The sequence below is a fragment of the Arachis hypogaea genome, chromosome 14, assembly GCF_003086295.3.
Source record: "Arachis hypogaea cultivar Tifrunner chromosome 14, arahy.Tifrunner.gnm2.J5K5, whole genome shotgun sequence".
NCBI lineage: Eukaryota > Viridiplantae > Streptophyta > Magnoliopsida > Fabales > Fabaceae > Arachis > Arachis hypogaea.
Genome location: NC_092049.1, coordinates 65,075,905 through 65,088,675, shown reverse-complemented (window position 1 = coordinate 65,088,675; position 12,771 = coordinate 65,075,905). Strand labels below are relative to the sequence as shown.

General features: G+C 39.0%; 1 non-coding gene across 1 annotated transcript; it reads right to left on the bottom strand.

Annotated features, from left to right (window-relative positions):
- Positions 1 to 8,061: 8,061 nt before the first annotated feature.
- LOC112746399 (small nucleolar RNA R71) lies at positions 8,062 to 8,168 on the bottom strand. Its single transcript, XR_003174285.1, has one exon. It is a non-coding gene; the product is annotated as a small nucleolar RNA R71 (small nucleolar RNA).
- Between the last annotated feature and the right edge of the window lie 4,603 nt (positions 8,169 to 12,771).

Genomic DNA, 12,771 nt, shown 5'->3' with positions numbered 1-12,771 from the left:
GATGCACTTCCCTCCACATAATTATTGGAAGCAACTGAGGATAGAAATACCAAAAATCACTGGGAATCAAGCCACAATAGCAAGGAAGAGACATAGAAGAGCTCAAGAACATCATTGGTCCCTCAAGAAGGAGATGCCATCATCACAAAGGTGGACTCGTTCCTTGTTCTTACTTTCTCTGTTTTTCGTTTTCTCTATGTTAAGTGCTTATCTATGTTTGTGTCTTCATTACATGATCATTAGTAGTTAGTAACTTTGTATTAAAGTTATGAATGTCCTATGAATCTATCACCTCTCTTAAATGAAAAATGTTTTAATTCAAAAGAACAAGAAGTACATGAGTTTCGAATTTATCCTTGAACTTAGTTTAATTATATTGATGTGGTGACAATGCTTCTTGTTTTCTGAATGAATGCTTGAACAGTGCATATGTCTTTTGAAGTTGTTGTTTAAGAATGTTAAATATGTTGGCTCTTGAAAGAATGATGACAAGGAGACATGTTATTTGATAATCTAAAAAATCATAAAAATGATTCTTGAAGCAAGAAAAAGCAGCAAAGAATAAAGCTTGCAAAAAAAAAATGGAAAAAAAGAAAAAGCAAGCAGAAAAAGTCAAAAGCTCTTAAAACCAAAAGGCAAGAGCAAAAAGCCAATAGCCCTTAAAACCAAAAGGCAAGGGTAAATAAAAAGGATCCCAAGGCTTTGAGCATCAGTGGATAGGAGGGCCTAAAGGAATAAAATCCTGGCCTAAGCGGCTAAACCAAGCTGTCCCTAACCATGTGCTTGTGGCGTGTAGGTGTCAAGTGAAAACTTGAGACTGAGCGGTTAAAGTCAAGGTCCAAAGCAAAAACAGAATGTGCTTAAGAACCCTGGACACCTCTAATTGGGGACTTTAGCAAAGCTGAGTTACAATCTGAAAAGGTTCACCCAATTATGTGTCTGTGGCATTTATGTATCCGGTGGTACTACTAGAAAACAAAGTGCTTAGGGCCACGGCCAAGACTCACAAAATAGCTGTGTTCAAGAATCATCATACTGAACTAGGAGAATCAATAACACTATCTGAACTCTGAGTTCCTATAGATGCCAATCATTCTGAACCTCAATGGATAAAGTGAGATTTCAAAACTATTCAAGAGGCAAAAAGCTACAAGTCCCGCTCATCTGATTAGAGCTATGTTTCATTGATAGTTTGGAATTTATAGTATATTCTCTTCTTTTTATCCTACTTGATTTTCAGTTGCTTGGGGACAAGCAACAATTTAAGTTTGGTGTTGTGATGAGCGGATAATTTATACGCTTTTTGGCATTGTTTTTAGTATGTTTTTAGTAGAATCTGGCTACTTTTAGGGATGTTTTCATTAGTTTTTATGTTAAATTCGCATTTCTGGACTTTACTATGAGTTTCTGTGTTTTTATGTGATTTCAGGTATTTTCTGGCTGAAATTGAGGGACTTGAGCAAAAATCAGATTCAGAGGTTGAAGAAGGACTGCTGATGCTATTGGATTCTGACCTCCCTGCACTCAAAATGTTTTTAGAGCTACAGAACTCAAAATGGCGCGATTCCAATTGCGTTGGAAAGTAGACATCCAGGGATTTCCAGCAATATATAAGTGTCCATACTTTACCCAAGTTTAGATGACGCAAACTGGCATTCAACGCCAGCTCTCTGCCCAATTCTGGGGTCCAGCGCCAGAAACAAGTTGCAAAGTGGAGTTCAACGCCCAAAATGGCACAAAAGTTGGCGTTCAACTCTAAGAATGACCTCTCCACATGTAGACTTCCAGCTCAGCCCAAGCACACACCAAGTGGGCCCCGGAAGTGGATTTATGCATCAATTACTTACTTCTGTAAACCCTAGTAGCTAGTTTATTATAAATAGGACATTTTACTATTGTATTCAACATCTCATGACATTTTAGATCTGAACTTTGTACTCTTTGACGGCATGAGTCTCTAAACTCCATTGTTGGGGGTGAGGAGCTCTGCTGTGTCTCGATGAATTAATGCAAGTATTTCTATTTTCCATTCAAACATGCGTGTTCCTATCTAAGATATCCATTCGCGCCTAACCATGGAGAAGGTGATGATCAGTGACACTCATCACCTTCCTCAATCCATGAACGAGTGTCTGACAATCACTTCTGTTCTACATCAGATTGAATGAATATCTCTTAGATTCCTTAATCAGCTTCTCCGTGGTATAAGCTAGACTGATGGCGGCATTCATGAGAATCCGGAAAGTCTAAACCTTGTCTGTGGTATTCCGAGTAGGATTCAGGGATTGAATGACTGTGACGAGCTTCAAACTCGCGAGTGCTGGGTGTAGTGACTGACGCAAAAGGAGGGTGAATCCTATTCCAGCATGATCGGGAACCTCAGATGATTAGCCGTGCTGTGACAGAGCATTTAGACCATTTTCACAAGAGGAGGGGATGTAACCATTGACAACGGTGATGCCCCAACACACAGCTTGCCATAGAAGGACGTGAATGCGTGAATCAGAAGACAGAGGAAAGCAGAGATTCAGAAGACAAAGCATCTCCAAAACTCCAACATATTCTACATTACTACATAACAAGTAACCTTTAACCCATGCTCTCTTGTTTATTCGCAATTCAACTGATAAATACAATTGACTTCCTGACTAAGAATTGCAAGATAACCATAGATTGCTTCAAACCAACAATCTCCGTGGGATTCGACCCTTTCTCACGTAAGGTATTACTTGGACGACCCAGTGCACTTGCTGGTTAGTGGTACGAGTTATGAAAAGTGTGATTCACAATTCGTGCACCAGGGATCAAGCGTGATTGAATAGAAAACAGTAGTAATTGCATTAATTCATGAAGAACAACAGAGCTCCACACCTTAATCTATGGGGTGTAGAAACTCCACCGTAGAAAATACATAAGTGAAAAAGGTCTAGGCATGGCCGAATGGCCAACCTCCCAAATGTAACATAAAAGTGCCAAAAGATGATCAAAGATCAAAAGTGATCCAAAGATATAAAATAAATCTCTAAAAGTAGTTTTCATACTGGACTAGTAACCTAGTTTTCACATGCTTGTGTTCTTTGCTCAAGACATGATCCACAAGTATATAATTCAAGCAAGTTCTAAAAAAAAAATTTTCAACCAATTGGGTGGTACCCTAAAAATGAATTTCTTGAAAATTTTCATTATATTGACTAAGCTTATTCCAGTGCAATGTTGTGATTTAGAAAATTTAAAAAAAATTTCCTAGTTTACCCCCTTTTTAATTAAAACATAATTCTTATACAAAAAAGGGTCAACTAGAATTTATCAATCCAAAACATTTTTCTAATCACAATCAAAAACTAAGATGCAAAACATATATATATATATATACTAAAAGTATGCAACAACCAAAACAAGAGTATCTACAGTAGCAAATATATACAATCATCCCAAAATGATCTAAAATATAAAGTGCAAAATAAAATAAAGTAGCAGAAAACAGAAATAGATGTCCGAAAGTTCACCACATAAATGTAAACACCAGTCACGAATGGTGACCTCCCCATACTTTTAGAATCAAGCATCGTCCTTGATGCTACTGCTGAAGCTCGGGATGGGGGTCAACAATCACGCCGGGCTGTGGCTCAGGCTCAGGCTGTGGGACTAGGACTGGCTGTGGCTCTGGATGTGGCTGTGGATCCTCAGGAGGCTGCTGGACCTCAGTGGTGGCCTGTGTCTCTGGAGGTGCATCCTGATGAGTCGGCTACTCAGCGAGCTCCTCCTCCTGATCCTGCTCGTCAGAGGCGGGAGAGTCTGAGAGTGGTAGTAGCTTAATGCCCTATGATACAAACACCTGGTCGATGCGATCGAGACGTCGCATGATGATGAATGGATAATTTATACGCTTTTTGGCATTATTTTTACATAGTTTTTAGTATGATTTAGTTAGTTTTTAGTATATTTTTATTAGTTTTTAAATAAAATTCACATTTCTGGACTTTAATATGAGTTTGTGTGTTTTTCTGTGATTTCAGATAATTTTTGGCTGAAATTGAGGACTTGAGCAAAAATCAGATTCAGAGGCTAAAGAAGGACTGCAGATGTTGTTGGATTCTGACCTCCCTGCATTCAAAATAGATTTTCTGGAGCTACATGAGTCTAAATGGTGCGCTCTCAATTGCGTTGGAAAGTAGACATCCAGGGCTTTTTAGCAATATATAATAGTCTATACTTTTTTTGAGTTTAGAGGACGCAAACTGGCGTTCAACGCCAGCTCTTTGCCTTATTCTGGAGTTAAACGCCAGAAACAGGTTGCAAAGCAAAGTTAAACGCCAGAAATAGGTTACAAGCTGGCGTTTAACTCCAAAAAGAGTCTCTATACATGAAAGCTCAATGCTCAGCCCAAGCACACACCAAGTGGGCCCGGAAGTAGATTTTTACATCATTTACTTATCTTTGTAAACCCTAGTAACTAGTTTAGCATAAATAGAACTTTTTACTATTGTACTAGGCCCCCTTTTTCCCATATTCGAATTCATATGCCATTTGGGGAGGCTGGCCATTCGGCCATGCCTGGACCTTGTTCTTATGTATTTTCAACGGTAGAGTTTCTATACACCATAGATTAAGGTGTGGAGCTCTGCTGTTCCTCATGAATTAATGTAAAGTACTATTGTTTTTCTATTCAACTCAAGCCTATTTCTTCTGTAAGATATTCATTCACACACAAGAACATGATGAATGTGATGATTATGTGACGCTCATCACCATTCTCACCTATGAACGCGTGCCTGACAACCACTTCCGTTCTACATGCAAACAAGCTTGAATGTGTATCTTTTAGCCTCCTAATCTACGATCAGAGTCTTCGTGGTATAGGCTAGAATTATTGGCGGCCATTCTTGAGATCCGGAAAGTGTAAACCTTGTCTGTGGTATTTCGAGTAGGATCTAGGAAGGGATGGCTGTGACGAGCTTTAAACTCGCGAGTGCTGGGCGTAGTGACAGACGCAAAAGGATTTCTGAATCCTATTCCAGCAGAATCGAGAACCGATAGATGATTAGTCGTGCGGTGACAGCGCATTTTGGACCATTTTCACTGAGAGAACGGGATGTAGCCATTGACAACGGTGATGCCCAACATACAGCTTGCCATGGAAAGGAGTATGAAGGATTGGATGAAAGCAGTAGGAAAGCAGAGATTCAGAAGGAACTAAGCATCTCTATACGCTTATCTAAAATTCTCACCAATGAATTACATAAGTATCTCTATCTTTATTTTACGTTTTATTTATCTTTTAATTATTAAAACTCTATAACCATTTGAATCCGCCTGCCTGAGATTTACAAGGTGACCATAGCTTGCTTCAAGCCGACTGATGCTAAGGCATCTTAGGCTAGTTTCACTAGCATTTTTCTGTTATTTTTAGTTGTTTTATGCATTTTCTTGAGCTTAAAGTAACCAAGAATGGTTAAATGAATAACAAAGCAATGAACCATCCAAACAGTATGATTTTGATGCAAATTCCATGAGTTTTTAGTTATATTACTTGAATGCTATGAATGGAAGATTTCTCATGAAATTTTGCAAGACTTTGATGCAATTGTTTGGATGATTTCAGGGAAGAAGAGGCTAGGCAAGGAAGCAACAAAATCAATAAAGGAAGCTTGAATATCACATGTGGAGTTTAAGTTCCAGTTTAAGCCTAAACTGGAGCTTAAACGCCAGAATCATGAAAGCTAAGAAATGCTGGAACTGGCGTTTAACCTCCAGTTTAACCTTAAACTGGAAGTTAAACGCCAGAAGTAAGAAAGGCACCAGGAGCATTTCCACGTTTAAGCTCCAGTTTAAGGTTAAACTGGAGCTTAAACGTGTTCGACTATTTCTCTCCTCCAGGGTTGCTTTCTCATTTCCACGTTTAAGCTTCAGTTTAACCTTAAACTAAAACTTAAACTTCAACTTAAACGCCACTTTTTGAAAGGATTTCTGGGCCAAATATATTGAAGTTTAAGTTAGCATTTGAGCACAAACATTAACTTAAACGTATTATGGTATGAAACCCAATTGAATATCATGGTTTATGGGATTGGGCCTGAAGAATTGATGAGTCTGGAGCTTCAATTTGTTGAGTCTTGTGTCATTACTTGTTTATCACTAAGTTTGCTCAATGAATGTTACAGAATTGGATCACAGCCTCATCAGGATTATGGACCATAAACCCAAAGCAAAAGGAAATCAGGGAAAGGCCTCAAAGCCCAAGAAACACAACAGAAGCTCAATTTAGAAAGTGTATAAATAGGATAGAATTTAAGTTAGTGGGGACTTTTTGGGGGGGGGGAGACACGGAGAACTTTGGATCATTTTCTTTTAGTTTTGTAATTGAATTCACAGCTATGACTCACTAAACCCCTTTCATTGGGTTAGGGAGCTCTATTGTAATTCAATGAATCAATAATAGTTTTATCTTCTTCTTCAATCTTTTCTCTTGAATTTTGTTAGAAAGCTTCTCGATCTAATTCCATTGGGTAGTTGTCTTGGGAAAGAAACTACCCATAATTGGAATCCTTCGGAACCTTGGGAAAGGAATGGAGGATTCATGCTAGAGAAGCTTTCTCACAGTGAATTGGATTGGGGTTTGGATGGATATTGTGACATGTAATCCTACCAGATTGTGGTTCATGAAACTGTGTGGTATAATCAGTGATCAAGCATCATCTCTTCTTATGAACATTTAAACCAAGGGATTGGGAATTTGTTTGTTTTTAGAGAGAATTGGTGAGCCAAGGGATTGGGATCCAATCATATAAGATTGCCAAGCAAAATTCAATGAATGCATTGGTTGAGGAAGGGATAAAAGTTGTTTTGATTCGGAGATCTCAATATCTCCTAACACCCAATGAACTCCCCATTCCTGATTTACCACTTTCTCTTTACATTCTGCAATTAAATTCATGCAATCACCCCCATCCCTTTTAATTTCAGCAATTTAGCTTCTCGCTCTTTAATTCATGCAATTTTACATTCCGCAATTCTCATCTAAATCTTGATTCCGCTCAACTAGAATATACTTCTAATCCGAATTGCTCACTCAACCAATCCTTGTGGGATTCGACCTCACTCTATTGTGAGTTTTTACTTGACGATAACCGGTGCACTTGCCGGAAGGAATTTTTCCGATTGTGCAATTTCCTAAATCGTAGCATATCAAGTTTATGCACATCAAGTTTATGGCGCCGTTGCCGGGGATTAGTTTTCGATTGACAATTCTCAAATTGGAAGTTAACTAGATTGAGCATTTTTCTTGCTTTGTTAATTCAGTTCAAGTTACTTGTTGAATTTTAATTTCTGCACTCTGTTACATGCTTTCTTTCTTTATGACTTTAAATTCAAGCAACTAACTCACTGACTCACTAACTATTTGAATTAATTCCTCAACTGCTCTAACCATACTCTTCCATTAACCAAGAGTATTTCACTTGTTTGTTGCCTGTGCTGTATGACAGGTAGGAGAGGAGAGACATCAACTCCTCATTATACCGAACCAGAGAGGACCCTTCATAAACTTAGAAGGGAAGCAAGAGGGAAGAGAGTACTGGGAGAAGAAGAATCTGAAGGAGAATCTGAGGACAATTTTGAGGAAGCTCTAGATCTCAACATGGATAGAGAAGTTCACAACCATGAGAGAGCTGATGGGAACAATGCCATTCCCGAGAGGAGGGTTCTTGGTTCATACATAAACCCAACCTCTGGGAATTATGGTAGCAGCATTCAGAAACCACCCATTCAGGCCAACAATTTTGAACTCAAACCACAGCTAATATCACTTGTGGAGGATCATTGTTCATTTGGTGGGAGTGCTAATGAAGATCCAAACCAACATCTCACAAAATTCCTGAGAATTTGCGACACTGTGAAGTCCAATGGAGTCCAGGAAGATACCTATAAACTGCTCTTGTTCCCATTTTCACTTAGGGACAAGGCAGCTAAGTGGCTGGAATCATTCCCAAGGGGGAGCCTAACAACCTGGGATGAGGTGGAAAGCAAGTTTTTGGCACGTTTCTACCCCTACAAAAGGTCAATAGGCTTAGATCTGAGGTTCAGACCTTTAGACAACAAGATGGTGAAACTCTCTACGAGGCATGGGAGAGATTCAAGGATTTGACAAGGAAATGCCCACCAGACATGTTCCATGACTGGGTGCAATTGCATATTTTCTATGATGGACTTTCTTATGAATCAAGGAAGGCTGTAGACCATTCATCAGGAGGTTTATTGAACAGGAAAAAGACTGTGGAAGAAGCAATTGAAGTGATTGAGACAGTGGCTGAGAATGAGTACTACTATGCTTCAGAGAGACACAACACTAAGGGAGTCATGGAGCTGAACCATGTTGATACAATTTTAGCCCAAAACAAGGTGTTTGCCAAGCAACTAGCAGAGCTCACCAGGAAATTAGAAACAAAGCAAGTGGCTGCAATACACACACAAGATCAAGAGGAAGTAAGCACTGAAGGAGGTGATTGGGAAGAGGCCAATTATGTAGGAAATCAACAAAGGCAACCATATGATTCACATTCCAACACTTACAACCCAGGCTGGAAAAACCACCCAAACTTTGGGTGGGGAAACCAGCAAAACCAACATAACAAGTCCACATACCAAAACTCCAACCAAAGATCATACCAAGCCACACAAAACACTTACTCCCAACCATCATATCATGGCCAAAATAATCAACCTACCCAACCTAATCCGAACCAACAATTTCAAGATCAATTAAACAGGATAGAAGGAATGCTGGCAAACATGGGTCAGGACATAAGTGAGTTGAAAAGCTTTAGGGATGATGTGAGATCTACCTTAAGGAACCATGGTGAAAAACTCAAGAGGATGGAGTCTCAAGTAGGAGAGCTATCTCAACAGGCCCCCAAGTCAACTGCAGTGTTCCCTAGTGACACAGAAAAGAATCCTAAAGGGGAACAAAAGGGAGTGAGATGGGAAGAATGCAAGGCCATCACCATATTGAAGGAAGTCTCAGAAGAAGAAGGAATCAGACCCTCAGAACAGGAGCCAGAAATCTTGAAGGAAGGTGTGGAAGAAGCTAAGCAGGAAAGTGAAACTGAGCAAGCCAAGGAACTGCAAAAAGGCATGCTGGAAACATACCAACCAAAAGCACCATTTCCTCAGAGGTTAGGAGGAGGTGAAAAAGGGAAAACCTATTCAAGGTTTTTAGAGACATTTAAGTCTCTCCATATCAATATTCCCTTCCTTGAGATTCTCCAGCAGATGCCTACACATATCAAGTATTTAAAGGAATTGCTGAGCAAGAAAAGAGTTTTGAAGGGAGGACAAACTGTAATAATGAACAAAGAATGCAGTGCCCTCATCAAGAAGGACATAGTCTCTAAGAAAACAGACCCAGGAAGTTTTCATATCCCCTGCATCATAGGGGAAACAAAAATTGACAAAGGATTCTGTGATCTAGGAGCTAGCATAAATGTGATGCCTCTGACTCTTATGAAGAGGCTACAACTGAATGAGGTGAGATCCACTGATGTAATCATACAACTGGCTGACAAAACTCAGAAGCAAGCTGAAGGGGTAGTTGAGAATGTGCTGGTGAAAGTGGGAAATTATTTCTTCCCCGTAGACTTTGTCATTATGGACATGGAGGAAAGCTACCTACACCCTATCATTCTGGGAAGGCCATTTCTAGCCACTGCTAGAGCGCTCATAGACGTAGAACAAGGAGAGCTAATTTTGAGAATACATGATGAACAGCTCATTTTCAATGTTTTCAAACCTGCATCTGAGCCTGAACCAGAACCTGAAAAGCCTAAGGATGATAGTAGCCATCTGTGTTTGGAGGAATGCAATCCAGCAGCTGAAACTCTGAAATAGTCCTTGGAAGGCAAACAAGAATTGCAAGAGTTAAAGCCACAAGAATCAATAGAAACAGATCAGAAGGATCCTCCTGGCATAAGGGTCAATGAAGAAATCCTCAAGAGAAAGGGAAGAATTGTAAAGAAATTGCCAAGAGGGTGGAGAAACAAGAAAATTCCCACTGAAGGTTTCTCTCCGGGAGATAAAGTGATATCAAGTCATTATCTGCCAATCCCACCTGGCCTAAAAACCATTCCTTCCCAGCTCCCTCAAGTGTTCACAATCAGGAAAGTTCTTTCTATGGAACATTTAGAAGTCATGAAGGAATCAAATGGGGACGTTTTCATAGTGAGAGGAGAGGACATCAAGCACTACAATCCACCCTAACAAGGGGCAACCATCAAGCTAATGACGTTAAAGAAGCGCTTGTTGGGAGGCAACCCAACCTGAGGTAATACTCCCTTGCTGTTTCTTTTATTTGTTTCAATAAAAAGGTGAAGTAGTTTCTGTGCATTGCAAAGAATTAAGTTTGGTGTTTCACACCAAACAATGAATTCATGGATCAATAATTCAAAGGGGAATGTGTGACTCTAAGTTTGGTGTTCCACCACACAGATCAACTGAACACAACAACCTTTGAATTATATGAAAGGAACAACCATTCTAAGCAATCACAGGAATGCTTAAAATCCTTAGCAGCAACTTCATTCCAAGGAGAATTCAAGGACTCAAAGAGCAGAGGAGTAAGTAGGAGACTAAGTTTGGTGTTCACACACCAACTTAAGACTCAGACACTTGCCCATACATAGTTGAGCTAACCACTCAAGTGCTTGAGAAGCAAGCAACTTCATCACTCTTTGCAGGAAAGGAAACAAGGATCTGAGAAAGAACATGAAGCAACAATTAGGAGAAGAAGGAAAAATCAAATTGTTTCCTGGCAACAAAGAGAAAACAAGAAATTTCACAAGGTGGTGGTGTTCCTTGACCATTCTTTAAAAGGCAAACAAAAGCATGCTTGTTCTGGTTTAAACTGTAATTGTTGAATCTTTCTGGAATGTGAAGTTTTTAGTATGAGTGTCTGTTTACTGCTTTGAATAAAGTGAATGCCTAGATGTTTGGATATAACTTCATCTTCTTAAACAAATGCTTGCCATGCTTGTTCTGTTTCCAAAAATAAAAGAAAAGTTTGAACAAAAGTAACTTGGCTCAATTAGTGACAAATCAAGTAGAATTAAGTGGTGGTATGCATGCTTGATTGTTTAGTCAGATCACTGGAAATAGAGTGTAGAATTATCATTTTTTGTGTAGAAATTGAAAACTGTCTATGGATCTTAATGAATAAATGTCTTTGGCCATGAAAAAGAAAGAAAAAGAAGAAGAAAAAGCCACTGAAAAAGGGCAACCAAAAAGCAAAAAAATTGAGAAAATAAGCTAGGCACCAATGGTTTGAACTTCTGAGACAAATGCCTGTGGTGTTTATGTATTAAGGATATGCTTGGATGAATAGGTTCTGAGGAGTGTTTCAACACTTGGTAACTTGGGTTAACTAACCCGGGATTATCAACCAAAAGTCCATTATCAAGAGCAACCTAAATACAAAACATTTAGTCACACAAAGAGGTGCTGGGCACCAATGTCTCAAGAAGAAATGTGAACTAAAATGCCTGGAGTGGATATGTGTAGTGCACTGATAAGAAAAAGAAAATGCCAAAGGCTTGTGCAACACATGACACTAAGCAAACAAGGAGCAAAGGAGCTCTAAGAAAAAGAAAAGAAAAACAAAGAAGAGAAAAGTGCCAAGGACATAAGAATAACAAGAGGCCATAGTAGTGTTTGATGGATGCAATGAAAAAGTGATAATCTTACCTGATAAGAATGAAAAAGTGATGCTGCAACTTTCTGCATAAAACCCTTTTGATGAACTTCAAATGCTTGCTAATATAGCCAATGTAATTGCTTTCTGTTTCATACTTTCTTCTCAAATAACTCAGGACTTGCTTAGGGACAAGCAAGTATTAAGTTTGGTGTTGTGATGCCAAGGCATCTTAGGCTAGTTTCACTAGCATTTTCTGTTAGTTTTAGTTGTTTTATGCATTTTCTTGAGCTTAAAGTAACCAAGAATGGTTAAATGAATAACAAAGCAATGAACCATCCAAACAGTATGATTTTGATGCAAATTCCATGAGTTTTTAGTTATATTACTTGAATGCTATGAATGGAAGATTTCTCATGAAATTTTGCAAGACTTTGATGCAATTGTTTGGATGATTTCAGGGAAGAAGAGGCTAGGCAAGGAAGCAACAAAATCAATAAAGGAAGCTTGAATATCACATGTGGAGTTTAAGTTCCAGTTTAAGCCTAAACTGGAGCTTAAACGCCAGAATCATGAAAGCTAAGAAATGCTGGAACTGGCGTTTAACCTCCAGTTTAACCTTAAACTGGAAGTTAAACGCCAGAAGTAAGAAAGGCACCAGGAGCATTTCCACGTTTAAGCTCCAGTTTAAGGTTAAACTGGAGCTTAAACGTGTTCGACTATTTCTCTCCTCCAGGGTTGCTTTCTCATTTCCACGTTTAAGCTTCAGTTTAACCTTAAACTGAAGCTTAAACGTGTTCGACCCAATTGCTCCTCCAGGGTTGCTTTCTTCATTTCCACGTTTAAGCTTCAGTTTAACCTTAAACTGAAGCTTAAACGTGTTCGACATTTCACACTCCTGGGTTGCTTTCTTCCATTTCCACGTTTAAGTTTCAGTTTAACCTTAAACTAAAACTTAAACTTCAACTTAAACGCCACTTTTTGAAAGGATTTCTGGGCCAAATATATTGAAGTTTAAGTTAGCATTTGAGCACAAACATTAACTTAAATGTATTATGGTATGAAACCCAATTGAATATCATGGTTTATGGGAT